We start from the raw sequence: 21,081 nt of genomic DNA, 5'->3' as shown, positions 1-21,081 counted from the left end.
TATTTAATTAAGGTTATGGGAGTATAATTAGATTAGATTTATCATATTTTATTTGAACCTAATTGGATTGGGTTTGAAAGAAATCCAATTGGCTAAACCCTAGAATCCCAGATGAATGGAACTCTCTCCCTTTGCGCCTCCCCTTCTCTCCATGCCCTCTTTCATCGCATAAATTATTTTGTGTGCTGAATAATCTATGTCAAAGCCTTCTTTTGTCATCCATTAGTGATAGGATCAGGTTTGTTTTAAGTTAAATTCAAAAGGTTTGAATTTAAACTTAAAACTTTATCCTTATCCTCCCACACGCCGGCACCTTATGAAGGATCCTGATTTGTGCGATTAAAAGGAAGAGCTCCTGTATGTTTTCCACACCCATAGCCCTTTGGTCAGTCTCTCTTTTAGTCTGATAAGGATGAAGAAGAGTTGGGGTTTAATTGAAATTCAAAAGAGTTTGAACTGCAACAAACTCTGGCTCTTATCCTGCCTTATCTATGTTGCCGGTTAACATAAAAGGATAAGATCTTTTTGTGTGCCAATAATTTAGAAGTTTTTACCATAAGATAATTGAGAAAGAGAAGGGCTGAATATTCTTTGGGGGTGTGAGGTTTGTGTTGGGAAATGTGTCCCAAAAAGCCAATCGTCAAGCTATTGACGGTTGAGCAACCAAGTATTGTAATTGATTTGTTAATAAATAAAATATATTTGGCATCTTCATCATAAGCTTTCATCTTCTAACGAACTCCGTTGTTATGATGAAGTCCTTAGGACTATTTAAGTTCGATAAAGAGAGAATTTATCGATTAGTCCTTAAAACTGTTCATGACCAAATGATAAGTTGTTAATAAGGAGACAGCTTCTATCGAGCATAGGTCGCTGTAGGCCATATGGGTTGGTTGTCCTCTTAACCAAGGAGTGTGGAGACACTGGTATGACATACAGGTGAGATTAAGGGTACATCATCATTGAACGTGACCAACTCCAGAGTATTCTGCTGTCGAGAATGTCGCTGATGGGATATAGGTATAAGTGTCCCTTAGACCTGAGATCGCCTCAGTGACTTGCAAGCAACTCACTATGCTTTGGTACTGGACTAACTGAATTTCTAATTCAGGGATGGAAGGCTTCTGGGCACAGTCAAGTACTTGCGAAGTCAGAGTGTGATCGAGATGGGATTGACCACTCCAAAAGTTGGAGAAGAATGAGTCGCTGTATTTCAATTTAGCAAAACCTTGGCCAGGGTAATCCATCAGATGGATTTGATATTTTGAAATACAATGTGGACAACCTGATCAGAGTTGACGTTAAACTCTGGGGTGTCCTATGATCATTTTGGTCAAGGAGATGAATTATATGAAAACTATATCCGCATGGGTTCTAAGGATGTTGTTCTACACATTCGACCTATCCGATCATCGGGTACCATTGCTAGATGGTCACTTCGATTGGTATAGAAATTTATTTCTATACTACCAGCTTAGGTTCGGACCTATGAGGTCACACACATTAGAGTTCATGATCCGATCAGATGGTTGATCAACGATTAAGAATCGTTCTAGGGTTAAATGATCAATACGATTGACATTTAACCCAGTGCAAGTGTTGCAGGAGGATTTATTAGCAATTCGATTGCTGATTGGCTTAATTTGATTAAGCCAATGGGCTGAGATTAAGTCTAGTTAAATATGATTTAATTTGATTTAGTTTGGGCTTGATTGGATCAAGTCCAATTTGTTTATTGGATAAGCCAAGTGCAAGAAAAAACTAGTCCTAGTTCAACTAGGACTTGGATCAATCTAATTTCTAATTTGATTAGAAATTTAAATCAAATTTAAATCTAATTTAATCTGATTAAATTAGGTTTTTAATTGGGTTAAGACCTATTTTAATTGGGTTGATCTAATTTTGATTTGATTTGATTTGGAAAACCAAATTAAAACAAGTCATAAGACAGAATCCTAGTAAGACTAGGATTCCACCTTGCGCCACATAATCCTTCTCCACGCCCTCTCTCTTATTCAACGTCAATCTCCACTTATTTTGTGCGACAAAAGCCCTCTCCCAGATCTCTCCCACATTCACAAAAGGTCTCCTCTCTTCTTTCTTACATGGAAGGTGGTTTGGATCAAATCTAAAAGGAATAAGTTTGGATTTTGAATTCTATGAGATAGAGTTTTAGAAATCCAAAACTCTTTCAATTTTGCACCGAATTTATCCAAATTTTTTTGAAAATTTTGTGGCTTTTAGAGTATACATTGTGCACCCTTTTCTGGTAATCCATGCATGAAAATATGAAGGATATGCTCAAGAGTTGGGCGTCCCTTAACTTGCCATGTTTGGATAAGCCTTGACTAGGTGTTTGACCTAGATAAGGACTCTATCATATCTCTCTATATAAGATAAGTTTCTTCATGAAATTTTAGGAAAAGTCAGAGATTTGAGAGATCTTTGTGCCATTTAAAATCAAAGAGAAATACCTTTGGGTCGTGGAGATATAAAAGATGCAATTTTGGGTGTCTAGAGAGAAAAATGTGAAGAAGAAGAGGGTCTTCTTCTAGGGTTTTTGTTTTCATATCTTTCCTCCCTCCATCTTGAGTTTCCTGAGAGCGTCTCAGATCTAAAACTCCTTCTTCTACTTTCCATCTTTGGAAGAGTCCAAATCAAGAAGAAGGAGGCACCTGATCAACCATCAAAGAAGGATCAGCGCAGTACTAGCATACTGTGCTGATTTTCTGAAGCAGGACTTCTGATCGAGATTCGTGGGCTCGTGTGGATGACTCCTAGAGGCCGGATGCGTGTGCGGCTTGTAACATCATCCTCAAGCCCAGATCAATAAGGTTAGAACATCTAACTTGCAAGGTAATAGATCTGATCTATTGTTTAATACATACATTAGATGTAGTATAGAAACATGTTGATATGATCTACATGTAGTTCATGCTATATTTATATATTTTAATTTTTGATTTAATGATATGTAATAATCATGTAATAAAATCTTAGATCTAGAAATTTTTTGATTTTAGAAAATAAATTTTAATTTATTTTAGTCTTCCGCTGTATGATCTTGAAAAAGTTTCAAGATCTAACCCTGAAACCCTAGATAAGGTTCCTACAAATGGTATCAGAGCTTAGGTTCTTTATTACATGATTATATATACATACTTTGATTATTTCTTAGATTAGATCTAATTTATAATCTGATTATTAAATCTAAAATTAAAATTTTAGATCAATCACAAACAGCAAGGTTGTCCTACTGTAAGGTTTACCCCTTACAGTGCAAAGGTTGTCCTAGTTTGTGTAGATCTATCTTTAATCATAAATTTGTCAGATATGATCTAGATTAAATTTATAATTTATTAGATTTAAAAGATATTTAAATCTGAAATAAAATCTCTTTGTTAATAATTTTTATGCAAAGAAATTGTTTAAAGTTGAAATTGTTTCAATTACATGAACCTGTTTAGATTAGATCTAAAGTAGTTTCATGTTTATTTCACTTGCATCTTGATTATGAATCAAATATGTAATATGATTGATAGAATCATATTGTAAAATTATTTTATAAATATAAAAATTATTTTTTGAAAAGCTGAACCCAACCCTCAGCCCAAAACTTAATTAAGAATTAAGAAGTTGTTTGAATAGGTTCTAGGATTGTGAATTGAAGAACCTAAGACACAAACCATAACACATTGGGTTAATGGGTTAGTGGGAATTAGGTCCATTAATTGGGTTGGACCTATGGTTAGATTAAAGATGGACTTAATTAGAGAATTGACTAAATCTAATCAATTATTGTCTTAGATTAGGTCAAGGATTCTCTAGATCAATTACAATAGTTGTAGTTGGTCAAGTCCATGTCTTTAACGAGAACCAAATGGACTTGATTCTTGGCTAAGCGGTCTAGCACAAACTGTTAGGTTGATCTAATCGAAACTAATTAAACCAGTTGGTGTCTAAGGTAAACCAGACCGGTGGTTTTTAATTGGGAGCCCGCTTACCTGGCCATTTTTGATGGTGTCTAAGGCAAGCTTTGGCAGACCCTCCACTGATCGAACTTACCTAGCCTCTTGGTGAAATTATATTTTGATCGGATTACTTGACTATTCGAACTGACCCATGTCAGCTAGGTAAATTAGTGTGACTGATTTAGGTGCTCCTAGACCAGCCCTTTTAATGGTCTCCCTTAAGCTGACTTGGTGAAGCCAGTGGGAGGATCATGATAAGCTGGTTCATATGACCTCATCCTCTATATTATTTAAATCCTCTAAAATTATTAGGTCCTTAAAATGACAAAGTTATGGAGATAACTGAGTCATAGCCTCCCATTAAGGTGTTTGATAATGAGTCCATTAACTCAATAATCATTGCAGACCCAAAGGCCTGGTGCTTGTTGACTAATGAAATTATCACTCATCATATGATGACTTGGAAGTATCTCTCTAATGGTGGTTAGGTGAGCCAACCAAAGTTGGGCTTAATCATTCATTGGTTAGATACACCATGTATGATCATGTTAATGGTTGGACCTAACTGGATCCTTACAGTGGAGGCCAAAGCCTACTGATTAGGTTTCTTGGGCAAAACTAAAATTACTAGAAATTGTTTAGAGAAACAATTGGTTATGAACCTACCCTTAGATGTACATGGGTTGGCCAACCAAAGTTGGGCTTGTGTGCAGTCTAAGTGGATTCTAGTACCCGCTAAGGAATTAGGGTAATTCCTCGAATTGAAGGTAGAGGCTACCAATTCGAATAAAATAGTGGGAGAAACCTTTTGATTAAAGTCCAAATCTTTAGGTTTAATGAATCAATTACTAATTAGGTTATGGCTCTCCTTTGTGCAAATATGGCCACTTCCCTATCGCTCCGATCATTGTTGGACAATGATAAGTTGGTGGGACCCAACTTCGGTAGCTGGTATCGAAAGTTGAAGATAGTCCTGGAGCATGAACGGATCCTATATGTGATAATGGATCCTGCACCTGAGGAGCTAGCTGTCAATGCACGTGGAACAGTCAGAGACACTTACCAGAAGTGGCTCAGTGACTGGACCACGGTGCGCTGTATCATGCTGGCTGCTATGAGTGACGAGTTCAGTCGTAGATTCAAGACGGCTCAGCCAAAGGACATGCTTCAAGTATTGGAGGATGCCTTTGGCACACCCGATGACATGGAGAGGCACAAGACTAGTTGTGCCATCTTCAACGCCAAAATGCGGGATGGTGCCTCTGTCACTGATCATGTATTGTACATGATCGAGCTGATGGAACGATTGAGCAAGCTCGGCTTTCCCTTGCATGAGCAGCTTGGGAAAGATGCAATACTGAACTCGCTGCCCAAGTCTTATCTCCCATTCCTCACTCATTATAGAATGACAAAGCCTGAAGTAAACTACCACGGATTACTAGGGTTGCTTCAGAACTTTGAGAAGGATCACCAACTTCACAAGGAGTCGGTGAACTTAGTGAGAGGTTCGTCTTCTGGTTTTCGATCTTTTGAGAAAGGGAAGAAGAACAAGAAGAAGAAAGTGAAGAAGGTGCAAGTTCAGGCTGGGACATCAGTGCAGAGCCAGACCAAAAAGATCAAGCCTGATAAGAGTCTATTCAACTGGCAAGCACCCTAGATTAGATAGTGTGTCAGATATCTACTTATAGCACTGTAGGCTAGGTCATATAAACAAGAACAGAATAAACAGGTTGACTCAAGAGGAAATCCTCGAAGTCAGTGATTGTGAATCACTTCCAACTTGTGAGTCCTGTCTTCTTGGTAAAATGACCAAGTCACCTTTTACTGAAAAAGGTGAGAGAGATACTGAGCTCTTGGGCCTAGTACATACTGATGTATGCGGGCCCATGAGCACCAGTGCTAGAGGTGGATATTTCTACTTCATAACTTTCACGGATGACCTATCCCGATATGGATATGTCTATCTGATAAAACATAAGTTGGATTCATTTGAAATGTTCAAACGATTCCGAAGTGAAGTAGAAAAATAAACTGGAAAGAGTATTAAAACTCTTCAATCTGATCGAGGAGGAGAATACCTTTCTAGTGAGTTTCTCACATATCTAAGAGAGAATGGGATTCTCTCCCAATGGACTCCTCCAGGAACACCACAGCATAATGGTGTGTCTGAAAGAAGGAATCGGACTCTGTTAGACATGGTCCGATCCATGATGGGTTTTGCTAGCTTGCCGATATCCTTCTGGGGATATGCACTCGAATCAGCCTGTTATCTGTTAAATAGGGTTCCAAGTAAGTCTGTAATTAAGACTTCATATGAGATATGGACGAGACGTAAGCCAGCACTTTCACACCTTAGGGTCTGGAGGTGCCCGGCCTATGTCAAATGATTAGTCACAGACAAACTTGAACCTAGGTCTGACAAATGCTCATTCATAGGGTACCCCAAAGAGACAAAAGGATATTTTTTCTACCATGCTGATGAACAAAAGGTATTCGTCAGCCTTAAGGCAATCTTTTTAGAAAAGGAGTTCCTTGGTGAAGGAACCATTGCCTCTAAGGTTGAACTTGATGAAGTTCAACAGGTAGAAAGACCGACACCAATAGCTAAACCTGAGTTGGATATGATTAGATCAGATCTGGAGCCCAATATACCTGCACCATTAAGGTGATCTGGTAGAGTACCGCATCAGTCGGACAGATACTATGATTTCTTGGTCTGGGATGGTGATCCCATCGAACTTGATGAGAATAATGAGGATCCGATCACCTATATGGATGCAATGCAGAGACCTGATTTTGAGAAATGGCTTGAAGCCATGAAATTCGAAATGGAGTTCATGAAGGTCAACGATGTATAGACATTGGTTGACCCACCTGAAGGGGTTAAACCCATTAGGTGTAAATGGATCTTCAAAAGGAAGAGGGGCGCAGACGGAAAGGTGGAGATCTATAAAGCCTGTCTGGTAGCCAAGGGGTATCGTCAACGTTATGGTATTGACTATGACGAGATGTTTTCCCTTGTGGCAATGCTCAAATCTATTCGGATAATGCTTGCAATAGCTGCCCATCTAGATTATGAGATCTGGCAGATGGATGTAAAGATAGCTTTCCTGAATGGAGAGCTGACCGAAGAGGTGTATATGATACAACCTGAGAGGTTTACATCCACAGATGAGTCCAAGGTGTGCAAGCTTCAGAGATCCATTTATGATTGAAGCAAGCTTCTCAGAGTTGGAACATGCATTTTGATAAGGTGATCAAAATGTATGGCTTCATTAAGAATGGAGAAGAGCCCTGCATCTATAAATGGGCAAATGGTCCAGTTGTGGTATTCCTTATCTTGTACGTGGATGACATTCTCTTAATCGGGAATGACATCCCCGCACTACAGGGAATAAAAGTTTGGTTGTCATCACAGTTCTCCATGAAGGACTTGGGTGAAGCATCCTACATCCTAGGGATGAAGATCTATAGGGATAGATCTAAAAGGATGCTTGGGTTATCCCAGTCCATGTACATAACACTGTGCTGAAGAGGTTCAGCATGGAGAATTCTAAGAAGGGCTATCTACCGATAGGCCAAGGAATTTCTCTCTCTAAGAAGGATTGTCCAACAACTCCTGAAGAGAGAGAGCGTATGAGTAGAGTCCCATATGCTTCAGCCGTGGGATCTATCATGTACGCCATGACATATACAAGACCAGATATAGCATACTCACTAGGAGTAGTGAGTAGATATCAATCTGATCCTAGAGAAAACCATTGGAAAGTGGTTAAAGCCATCCTTAAGTATTTGAGAAATACTAAGGACCAATGGTTGGTTTATGGCGAGTCAGATCTGAAACTTGTGGGGTTTACAGACTCCAGCTTCCAATCTGACCATGATGACAGCAGGAGCATGTCGGGTTATATCTTTACTCTGAATGGTGGAGCCATCTGCTGGAAGAGTTCCGAGCACATACTGTGGCATACTCTGTTTGTGAAGCAGAGTACATCGCAGCATCGGATGCCGCGAAGGAAGCTGTGTGGCTAAGAAAATTCATCATCGAGCTCAGAGTAGCACCCTCCCTCGATGGTCCAGTCCTGCTCTACTGTGACAGCACTGGTGCCATAGCTCAGGTGAAGGAATCCAAAGCACATCAGCGGACGAAGCACATCTTGCGCCGCTTCCATCAGGTCCGAGAGATCATGGATCGAGGTGACGTCGACCTTCAGAAGATCGACGGAAAGGAGAACCTAGCCGACCCCTTCACTAAAGCCCTGGCAATAAAGGAGTTCGACGACCACAAGTCGAAGATGGGTATTAGATACTGTGTCGAGTGGCTTTAGGATAAGTGGGAGTTGTTGAAAAATGTGTCCCAAAAAGCCAATCGTCAAGCTGTTGACGGTTGAGCAACCAAGTATTATAATTGATTTGTTAATAAATAAAATATATTTGGCATCTTCATCATAAGCTTTCATCTTCTAATGAACTCCGTTGTTATGATGAAGTCCTTAGGACTATTTAAGTTCGATAAAGAGAGGATTTATCGATTAGTCCTTAAAACTGTTCATGACCAAATGATAAGCTGTTAATAAGGACGACAGCTTCTATCGAGCATAGGTCGCTGTAGGTCATATGGGTTGGTTGTCTTCTTACCCAAGGAGTGTGGAGACACTGGTATGGCATACAGGTGAGATGTAAGGGTACATCATCATGGAACGTGACCAACTCCAGAGTATTCTGCTGTCGAGAATGTCTCTGATGGGATATAGGTATAAGTGTCCCTTAGACCTGAGATCGCCTCAGTGACTTGCAAGCAACTCACTGTGCTTTGGTACTGGACTAACTGAATTTTTAATTCAGGGACGGAAGGCTTCTGGGCACAGTCAAGTACTTGCAAAGTCAGAGTGTGATCGAGATGGGATTGACCACTCCAAGAGTTGGAGAAGAATGAGTCGCTGTATTTCAATTTAGCAAAACCTTGGCCAGGATAATCCATCGATGGATTTGATATTTTGAAATAAAATTGGACAACCTGATCAGAGTTGACAGTTAAACTCTGGGGTGTCCTATGATCATTTTGGTCAAGGGATGAATTATATGAAAACTATATCTGCATGAGTTCTAAGGATGTTGTTCTACACATTCGACCTATCCGGTCGTTGGGTACCATTGCTAGATGGTCACTTCGATTGGTATAAGAATTTATTCCTATGCTACCGGCTTAGGTTCGGACCTATGAGGTCACACACATTAGAGTTCATGATCCGATCAGATGGTTGATCAATGATTAAGAATCGTTCTAGGGTTAAATGATCAATACGATTGACATTTAACCCAGTGCAAGTGTTGCAGGAGGATCTATTAGCAATTCGATTGCTGATTGGCTTAATTTGATTAAGCCAATGGGCTGAGATTAAGTCTAATTAAATATGATTTAATTAGATTTAGTTTGGGCTTGATTGGATCAAGTTCAATTGGTTTATTGGATAAGCCAAGTGCAAGGAAAAACTAGTCCTAGTTCAACTAGGACTTGGGTCAATCTAATTTCTAATTTGATTAGAAAATTAAATCAGATTTAAATATAATTTAATCTGATTAAATTAGGTTCTTAATTGGGTTAAGACCTATTTTAATTAGGTTAATCTAATTTTGATTTGATTTGGTTTGAGAAACCAAATTAAAACAAGTCATAAGACAGAATCCTAGTAAGACTAGGATTCCACCTTGCGCCACATAATCCTTCTCCACGCCCTCTCTCTTATTCAATGCCAATCTCCACTTATTTTGTGTGACAAAAGCCCTCTCCTAGATCTCTCCCACATTCACAAAAGGTCTCCTCTCTTCTTTCTTACATGGAAGGTGGTTTGGATCAAATCTAAAAGGAATAAGTTTGGATTTCGAATTCTATGAGATAGAGTTTTAGAAATCCAAAACTCTTTCAATTTTGCACCGAATTTATCCAATTTTTTTAAAATTTTTATGTATTTTAGGGTATAAATTGTGCACCCTTTTCTGGTGATCCATGCATAAAAATATGAAGGAGGTGCTCAAGAGTTGGGCGTCCCTTGACTTGCCATGTTTGGATAAGCCTTGACTAGGTGTTTGACCTAGACAAGGACTCTATCATATCTCTCTATATAAGATGATTTTCTTTGTGAAATTTTAGGATAAGTTAGATATTTGAGAGATCTTTGTGGTATCCAAAAATAATAGAGAAATACCTTTGGGTTATGGAGATATAAAAGATGCAAGTTTGGGTGTCTAGAGAGAAAAATGTGAAGAAGAAAAGGGTCTTCTTCTAGGGTTTTTATTTTCATATCTTTCCTCCCTCCATCTTGAGTTTCCTGACAGCATCTCAGATTTGAAACTCCTCCTTCTACTTTCCATCTTTGAAAGAGTCCAAATCAAGAAGAAGGAGGCACCTGATCAACCATCAAAGAAGGATCAACGCAGTACTAGCATACTGTGCTGATTTTTTGAAGCAGGACTTCTGATCGAGATTCGTGAGCTCGTGTGGATGACTCCTAGAGGCTGGACGCGTGTGCGGCTTGCAACATCATCCTCAAGCCCAGATCAACAAGGTTAGAACGTCTAACTTGCAAGGTAATAGATCTGATCTATTGTTTAATACATACATTAGATGTAGTATAGAAACATGTTGATATGATCAACATGTAGTTCATGCTATATTTATATATTTTAATTTTTGATTTAATGCTATGTAATAATCATGTAATAGGATCAAAGATCTAGGGATTTTCTGATTTTAAAAAATAAATTTTAATTTATTTTAGTCTTTCGCTGTATGATCTTGAAAAAGTTTCAAGATCTAACCCTGAAACCCTAGATAAGGTTCCTACAGTTTGGGTGGGCTTCTATTTTCTTTGGCATGAGCAAAGGAGGAGATCTATATCTCCTCTCGGGTGAGAGATCTAGAATAGTTCTAGATTTTTTGGATGAAAAAAAAAATCAAAGAAAAGAGAGTCTTCATTTGATTTTCTTTCACCTTCTAGCATCCTCCTTTGATCCATCTTTAACATCGAAAAGGTCTGAGGTGATCAAAGAAGGAGATCAAACCAGATCCGCCATCAGAAGCTGACTGTGCAAGCTAGCACTCCCGTGGAGGGCTGATCAGTTCGAGGACTTCGTGTGGATCATCCGTAAAGGTCAGATGCTTGTACAGCTATGAGCGACTAGTGAGGACTTTCAGGTCTACATTCTCGATCATGGAGTTTGACTATCCACTCTCAGGTATTGGGTTCGAAATCCTAATAGTGGTAGATTAGATCTATTACTGGTTGCTGATTTTTATTCATATGCTTGTTATTTTAAATTTAGATTTTTATGTATGTTGTTAGGTATAAAATAACTCCAGCCGAAGTTCGTAAGAGGCAAACCCTCCCAGAACTCTTCCGGCTTCCGACCTTATGCGGTGTCTTTCTGAACTCCCTCGATCGTTCGAGCTTCCACAGTACCATCTGGACTCCTCCAGCAGTCGACCTTCCATAGTGTCCTCCAGATTCCTCCAACGGATGAATTCCTATCGTACCCTCCAGACTTCTCCAATAATAAGCTCCTTCAGTCATCTATCGGACTGCTCCAAATGCTCTCTAGGCTTCACTATCAGTCGATTTTCTACAGTGATCGACTACTCTTCGAATCTCTTCCAGACTTCCTCCTGTCACGATCGACTTTACCTCGAGCTTCTTTCGAACTTCGTCAATGTTCGGGCTTCTCCAGCAGCAGAACTTCTACAGTAACCAGACTCCATCCAAATTTTTATCGTGGTCGACCACCTTCCGAATTTCATCCGAGCTTCTACAGTAAGCGAATTCCGTCCGAACTTCTATTGCAAGCAGACTTCATTCGAGTTTCTATGATAAGTGAACTTCGTCTGAGCTTCTATAATGAGCGGTCTCCATCCGAGCTTCCATGGCAACCGGTCTCCATCCGAGCTTCTACAGTAAGCGGCCTCCTTTCGGACTCCTACAAGAATCAGACTTTGTCCGAACTTCTACAGCAGATGGATTTCAGACGAACTTCTACAACGGACGAGCTCCAGCAGTCGAATTTCTATAGTGACCAACTGTCTCCGGTGTCTTCCATACCTCTCCAGCCATCAACTTTCAACAGCACCAACCGGACATCAACAGTGCCAACCAGACCCCTCCAACGGGCAAATTCCCTCCGGACCCCTCCAACGGTCGACCTTCCACAGTGTCCTCTAGACTCCTCCAGCGGACGAACTTCTGCAATGCCTTCCAAATTCCACTATCGATCGATCTTCTATCAGATTTCTCATGCAATCGGACCTCTCCAGAGAATAGTCTTCAGACAAGCTTCTACATCAGATAAATTTCAGACAGACTTCTTTAGCAATCGAACTTCAACCGGATTTCTCCAACAGAAAATTTTAATCCGGGCTACTACAGCAGATGACTTCCATCTGTAGCATCAACGCCTAAGGCACCCAACAACAGTTAACCTGTCAACAACCTTGAAAACATCCGAGCTTCTCTTAGATTGCTGAGACAGAGAGCTATTCCACTCCACCAGATGTCCCAACCTAACTTCAACCATCCAGCCCGAACTCCTCGATAAGTCACGACAACGGACACCACTCCACTCTCTGTAACAAACTCCATGTGGCCCCACCACTCTCCAGCAAGTCACGACAACGGACACCACTACTCTCCGTAACAAATTCCACGTGGCCCCGAACGGCCCACTACCAGGTAGTTACGGATGTCGCTGTTAATTAGTTACGCTCTCCCATCTATAAAAAGACCCCCCAGATACGTTCTCCTCTAAGCTCTAAGCACTATCTCTACACTCTGCTAAAATCTCATTTGAGTGCTCCATTTCTGTTGAAGCAGAGTACTGACTTGAGCGTCGGAGGATCTTGTCGGAGTCCCTCGACTCCAGTTTAGACTTTCCTTGCAGGTCCCGACGGCAGCCGTGATCCCCTCGACTCCATCTTCTCCGACATCGATGAAATTTTGTACCAACAGTTAGGTTCAGCTTCATCTTGTATTTTCAGAGGGTGCTGAAGATCTCCTCAAGGTCGGTGACATGGTTCATTGAGAATTTGTTTTTTACAAATATGTCTGAAGGAACCAGATCTAGGGTTTCAGGGTTAGATCTTGAAAAAGAAGGTTAGATCTTGAAACTTTTTCAAGATCATACAACGGAAGACTAAAATAAATCAAAATTTATTTTCTAAGATCAGAAAATCCCTAGATCTAAGATCCTATTACATGATTATTACATGGTATTAAATCAAAAATTAAAATATATAAATATAGCATGAACTACATGTTGATCATATCAACATGTTTCTATACTACATCTAATGTATGTACTAAACAATAGATCAGATCTATTACCTTGCAAGTTAGACATTCTAACCTTGCTGATCTGGGCTTGAGGATGATGTTGCAAGCCACACACACGTCCGGCCTCTAAGAGTCATCCACACGAGCCCACGAATCTCGATCAGAAGTCCTGCTTCAGGAAATCAGCACAGTATGCTAGTACTGCGCTGATCCTTCTTTGATGGTTGATCAGGTGCCTCCTTCTTCTTGATTTGGACTCTTCCAAAGATGGAAAGTAGAAGGAGAAGTTTTAGATCTGAAATGCACTCAGGAAACTCAAGATGGAAGGAGGAAAGATATGAAAATAAAAACCCTAGAAGAAGACCCTCTTCTTCTTCACATTTTTCTCTCTAGACATCCAAACTTTCATCTTTTATATCTCCACGACCCAAAGGTATTTCTCTTTGATTTTTTGATGGAAGAAAGGTCTCTCAAATATCTATCTCTCCCTAAAATTTCACGAATAAATCATCTTATATAGAGAGATATGATAGAGTCCTTATCTAGATCAAACACCTAGTCAAGACTTATCCAAACATGGCAAGTTAAGGGACGCCCAACTGTTGAGCACCTCCTCCATATTTTCATGCATGGATCACAAGAAAAGGGTCATAATGTATATGCTAAAAGCCACAAAAATTCCAAAAAAAATTTGGACAAATCCGGTACAAAATTGAAAGAGTTTTGGATTTCTAAAACTCTATCTCATAGAATTCGAAATCCAAACTTATTCCTTTTAGATTTGATCCAAACCACCTTCCATGTAAGAAAGAAGAGAGGAGACCTTTTGTGAACGTGGGAGAGATCTGGGAGAGGGCTTTTGTCACACAAAATAAGTGGAGATTGACGTTGAATAAGAGAGAGGGCGTGGAGAAGGTTTATGTGGCGCAAGGTGGAATCCTAGTCCTACTAGGATTCTGTCTCATAACTTGTTTTAATTTGGTTTCCCAAACCAAATCAAATCAAAATTAGATTAACCCAATTAAAATAGGTTTTAACCCAATTAAAAACCTAATTTAATCAGATTAAATTATATTTAAATCTGATTTAATTTTCTAATCAAATTAGAAATTAGATTGACCCAAGTCCTAGTTGAACTAGGACTAGTTTTTCCTTGCACTTGGCTTATCCAATAAACCAATTGGACTTGATCCATCAAGCTCAAAATAAATCTAATTAAATCATATTTAATTAGACTTAATCTCATCCCATTGGCTTAATCAAATTAAGCCAATTAGCAATCAAATTGCTAATCGATCCTCCTGCAACACTTGCACAGGGTTAAATATCAATCGTATTGATCATCTAACCCTAGAATGATTCTTAATCGTTGATCAACCATCTGATCGGATCATGAACTCTAATGTGTGTGACCTCATAGGTCCGAACCTAAGCCGGTAGCATAGGAACAAATTCCTATACCAATCGAAGTGACAATCTAGCAATAGTATCCGACGACCGGATAGGTCGAATGTGTAGAACAACATCCTTAGAACCCATGCGGATATAGTTTTCATATAATTCATCCTCTTGACCAAAATGATCATAGGACACCTCAGAGTTTAACTGTCAACTCTAATCAGGTTGTCCACATTGTATTTCAAAATATCAAATCTATCTGATGGATTACCCTGGCCAAGGTTTTGCTAAATTGAAATACAGCGACTCATTCTTCTCCAACTCTTGGAGTGGTCAATCCCATCTCGATCACACTCTGACTTCGCAAGTACTTGACTGTGCCCAGAAGCCTTCCGTCCCTGAATTAGAAATTCAGTTAGTCCAGTACCAAAGCACAGTGAGTTGCTTGCAAGTCACTGAGGCGATCTCAAGTCTAAGGGACACTTATACCTATATCCCATTAGAGACATTCTCGACAGCAGAATGCTCTGGAGTTGGTCACGTTCAATGATGATGTACCCTTATATCTCACCTGTATGCCATACCAGTGTCTCCACACTCTTTGGTTAAGAGGACAACCAACCCATATGGCCTACAGCGACCTATGCTCGATAGAAGCTGTCGTCCTTATTAACAGCCTATCATTTGGTCGTGAACAGTTTTAAGGACTAATCGATAAATTCTCTCTTTATCAAATCTAAATAGTCCTAAGGACTTCATCATAACAATGGAGTTCATTAGAAGATGAAAGCTTATGATGAAAATACCAAATATATTTTATTTATTAACAAATCAATTATAATACTTGGTTGCTCAACCGTCAACAGCTTGACGATTGGCTTTTTGGGACACATTTTCCAACAACTCCCACTTGTCCTAAAGCCACTCGACACAGTATCTAATACCCATCTTCGACTTGTGGTTGTCGAACTCCTTTATTGCCAAGGCTTTAGTGAAGGGGTTGGCTAGGTTCTCCTTTCCGTCGATCTTCTGAAGATCGACGTCACCTCGATCCACGATCTCTCGGACTAGGTGGAAGCGACGCAAGATGTGCTTCGTCCGCTGATGTACTTTGGGTTCCTTCGCCTGAGCTATGGCACCAGTGCTGTCGCAATAGAGCAGGACTGGACCATCGAGGGAGGGTGCTTCTCCGAGCTCATTGATGAATTTCCTCAGCCACATAGCTTCCTTCGCGGCATCTGATGCTGCGATATACTCCGCTTCACAAACAGAGTCTGCCACAGTATGCTGCTTGAAACTCTTCCAGTAGATGGCTCCACCATTCAGAGTAAAGATATAACCCGACACGCTCCTGCTGTCATCATGGTCAGATTGGAAGCTGGAGTCTGTGAACCCCACAAGTTTCAGATCTGACTCGCCATAAACCAACCATTGGTCCTTAGTATTTCTCAAATACTTAAGGATGGCTTTAACCACTTTCCAGTGATCTTCTCCAGGATCAGATTGGTATCTACTCACTACTCCTAGTGAGTATGCCACATCTGGTCTTGTACATATCATGGCGTACATGATAGATCCCACGGCTGAAGCATATGGGACTCTACTCATACGCTCTCTCTCTTCAGGAGTTATCGGACAATCCTTTTTAGAGAGAGAAATTCCATGGCCTATCAGTAGATAGCCCATCTTGGAATTTTCCATGCTGAACCTCTTCAGCACAGTGTCTATGTACATAGACTGGGATAACCCAAGCATCCTTTTAGATCTATCCCTATACATCTTCATCCCTAGGATGTAGGATGCTTCACCCAAGTCCTTCATGGAGAACTGTGATGATAACCAAACTTTTATTCCCTGTAGTGCGGGGATGTCATTCCCGATTAAGAGAATGTCATCCACGTACAAGACAAGGAATACCACAACTGGACCATTTGCCCATTTATAGATGCAGGGCTCTTCTCCATTCTTAATGAAGCCTTACGTTTTGATCACCTTATCAAAATGCATGTTCCAACTCCGAGAAGCTTGCTTCAATCCATAAATGGATCTCTGAAGCTTGCACACCTTGGACTCATCTGTGGATGTAAACCCTTCAGGTTGTATCATATACACCTCTTCAGTCAGCTCTCCATTCAGGAAAGCTGTCTTTACATCCATCTGTCAGATCTCATAATCCAGATGGGCAGCTATTGCAAGCATTATCCGAATAGATTTGAGCATTGCCACAGGGAAAACGTCTCGTTATAGTCAATACCATAATGTTGACGATACCCCTTGGCAACCAGACGGGCTTTATAGGTCTCCACCTTTCCGTCTGCACCCCTCTTCCTTTTGAAGACCCATTTACACCCAATGGGTTTAACCCCTTGTTGCTCCTAGATTGATTTTGATGATTACAAAGCAGATTGAAGGGATACAAATATTTTTATTTGAAAAAGTCTTTATGCTCTTCAGGGGCAAAATCATAATTTTACTAAAACCCTGATTTGATAGTATCATTTGGTAGAACTAATGATTTGTAATCTATTGGTGAAAATTTTTTTATTTTTGGACTTATATTTTTGAAATTATGAATGTTTGAAGTGCATGAGTCGACTCATGAGTCAACTCATGGCACAATGAGCTGATTGGCACGCAAAAATTTCCCTTGGCACGCTGGATTTTTGGCTTGGCACGACCTGTGAGTCGACTCATGAGTCGACCCACAAGGCATGAGTCGACTCATGAGTCGACCTTTGCTGATTTGGGCCAAAAAAATCCAGAAACCACAGTTCTAGCTGTTGCAACAGAAGTCAACTCATGAGTCGACTCCTGAAGCATGAGTCGACTCATGAGTCGACCCCTGCGATGGAAATTATCCGCAACGGCTAGTTTTTTGCCCGTTTTAATTGCCTTTTATGTTCCCTTAAAATGCTCTAACGGCTCTTTTTCTGCCTAAAATATTTTCTCTTATTTCTTAAGGCTATAAAAGGTTTCAAAAGGTGAAAGAAAAAGAAGATCAACGAAATACACGAGAGAAAAAGAAAGGGGATCCACAATCTATACGAGAGAGACAAGGAATCTACAATATACACGAGAGATTGTGAAAGAGAAAAGCAAGAGCGTTCAAAAGGGCATTCAAGAGCATTCAAAGAGAGGGTTTTTCAAGCAAATTTTTCAACCTTGATCAAGAGCTCTTTCAAAGCCTTCAAGAAGTCTTCAATCAAAGTTCACTTTCTCCTCAAGCGTTCTTTCAACTCTTCATCCACCTTGAGGAAATCCAAAAAGGAGATTCTTCATTTGAGTAAAGTATTTTTATTGTTATATTCGCTCATTTAAGGAGCTATTCCTGTACTTATTTGTGCTCTAAACTGTCTTACTCTTTGTAAGTAATTGTTCTTATTTTTGAGGGTTTCCAAAATAAGGAAAGGTTGATCCGAACCTGAAATCGGAGTGTTTTGGGTTGGCTTGTACCCGAGAAACAAGTGGACTAGCTTGGGATAGCTAGTGTCGGAGTTTCTGACGTTTGTATTCAAGTTGAATACAAGTATAGTGGATTAGAATTCCCAAGTAGGAGCTTGGGGAGTGGATGTAGGTGCAAGGTTGGCACCGAACCACTATAAATCCTTGTGTTTGTGGTGTGCTTTATTGTTTCTCTTTATTTCTTTATTATATCTTTGCATTCTGGCTTTAGGTAATTAATCTTGAATTAAAGTCTTTCTTCTCATTCATCAAGCTTTTAACAAATACTTTTCATAAGTAATTAGTTAAGCTTAAAATTTTTAAAAACCCAATTCACCCCCCCCCTCTTGGGTTGCATATTGGGCAACAAGTGGTATCAGAGCCCGGTGCTCTAGCCCTTCTTTGATCTAACAATCAAAGAGCCAAAGATCTATGGCAACCCATGTTGGTACATCTCTAGCCGAGGGGCAATCTACAAACCGACCTCCACTTTTCAATGGGTCTAATTACACCTACTGGAAAGCTCGGATAAAGATATTCATACAAGCACTCGACTATGATATGTGGAGTATCATAGTGAACGGTCCTCACACACCCACCAAGATTATAGATGATGAGGAGTCAACCAAACTCGAGAAAGAATGGGATGAGGTTGATAAGAAATTGGCACAATTAAATGCTAAAGCTATGAATGTTCTTTATTGTGCACTTGATGCAAATAAATTTAATCGTATTTCTACTTGTGCATCTGCTAAAGAAATATGGGATAGGTTAGAAGTAACCCATGAGGGAACAAATCAAGTAAAAGAGTCTAAAATAAACATGCTTGTGCATAGATATGAATTATTTAAAATGGAGCATGATGAGTCCATAACTGCTATGTTTACTCTTTTACTGATATAATTAATGGTTTGAAGAGTCTTGGCAAATCTTATACTAACAGTGAGCTTGTAAGGAAGATTCTCAGGTCATTGCCAAGAACTTGGAAAGCCAAGGTGACTGCCATCCAAGAAGCCAAGGACTTGAACACTCTACCTCTAGAAGAGCTTCTTGGATCCTTGATGACTCATGAACTTAGCATGAAGCAACATCAAGAGGATGAAGTCAAAAAGAAAAGAACCATTGCCCTCAAATCCATAGCTTCGCCTGATGATGAAACGGATGACACTGAAGATGAAGAACAGGATGAAGAGATGGCACTCATCACCCGGAGATTTAAGAAGTTTCTAAGAAAAAAGAAATAGAGAAAGAAGTCATTCACAAAAGGGGAACAAAGCAAAGAGAAAGAGAAAGATCAACCCCTTATATGCTACGAGTGCAAGAAGCCGGGACATTTCAGATCCGAATGTCCACAACTGAAGAAAGGTCCCAAAAAGTTCAAAAAGAAAGCAATGATGGGACTTGGAGTGCGAGTGATGACTCAAGCTCCGATGAGGAAACCTCAACAGAATAAGCCAACCTGTGCCTTATGGCACACGAAAATGAGGTAACTTCTGAATCTCCTAGTGAATTTACTTTTGAAGAATTGCATGAAGCATTCTATGATTTAATTGATGAATTAAAGAAACTAGGGATGAAAAACAAAGAACTGAAATTGAAAAATCAGTCCTTAGTGAAATAAGCTGAAAATTTTTCAATTGAAAAATCCACCTTGATTCAAGAAAATCAAAGATTAAAGAATGAAATCAACAAGCTGAAACCTATAGTAGATAAGTTCACCTTAAGTTCAAACAAACTAAATATGATTCTTGATAATCAAAAAGCTGTTTATGATAAGGCTGGACTTGGCTATAACCCCTTGAAGAAACAAAAATTTCTGAAGAATATTTATGTAAATTATTCAAGTAACAAGTCTACAAATATTACTTGTTTCAAATGTGGTAGAATAGGATATAAATCATACACATGCCTTATTAACAAATCTGCAAACACAACTATAAAGAAAATATGGGTTCCAAAAGGAACCATTTTGACTAACCTAAAAGGACCCAAGAAAGCTTGGGTACCTAAGACAGAAACTTAACCTTTGCTTGCAGGTGTGTCTAGCATCCCGAAGAGGAAACAGGAAATGGTATCTTGACAGTGGATGCTCGAGACACGTGACTGGTGATGAATCACAATTCATCACGCTTGATGCTAAGGATGGAGGGATGGTCACCTTTGGAGATAATGGCAAAGGAAAGATCATCGGGATAGGTAACATTGGTATCACTCCCTCCAAATACATTGAAAATATTTTGTTAGTTAAAGGTTTAAAGCATAACTTACTTAGCATTAGTCAATTTTGTGATAAAGGGTATAAAGTTATTTTTGAATCATCTGTTTGCATTGTGACTAGTCCTATTAACGATGGCATTAAATTTATAGGACATAGGCATGGAAATGTTTATATGGTAGATTTGAATGATTTAGCCAAATTAGACATGCAATGCCTAGTATCCTTGAATGCTAATGAGACTAGTTGGCTGTGGCATCGTAGACTTGCACATATTAGCATGCATTCTCTTTCAAAATTAATTAAGAAAGAATTAGTTCTTGGTTTGCCAAAACTGAATTTTGAAAAGGATAGAATTTGTGATGCATGCCAATTAGGTAAACAAACTAGAGTTTCATTTAAATCCAAAAATACTGTTTCAACTTCTAGACCATTAGAGCTCTTACATATGGACTTATTTGGACCAACTAGAACCACTAGTCTAGGAGGAAAACGATATGGCTTTGTAATTATAGATGATTACTCTCGTTTTACTTGAGTTTTTTTTTTGGCACATAAAAATGAAACTTTTCAGATTTTCACTAAATTTCACCGAAAAGTCACTAATAAAAAAGGATTTTCAATTCAAAATATTAAAAGTGATCATGGAACTGAATTTGAAAATCAAGACTTTGAAAATTTTTGTGATGAAAATGGAATTGGCCATAACTTCTCTGCTCCTAGGACACCCCAACAG

Source organism: Elaeis guineensis, chromosome 4, assembly GCF_000442705.2.
Source record: "Elaeis guineensis isolate ETL-2024a chromosome 4, EG11, whole genome shotgun sequence".
Lineage (NCBI taxonomy): Eukaryota > Viridiplantae > Streptophyta > Magnoliopsida > Arecales > Arecaceae > Elaeis > Elaeis guineensis.
This window is presented reverse-complemented; position numbering follows the sequence as displayed.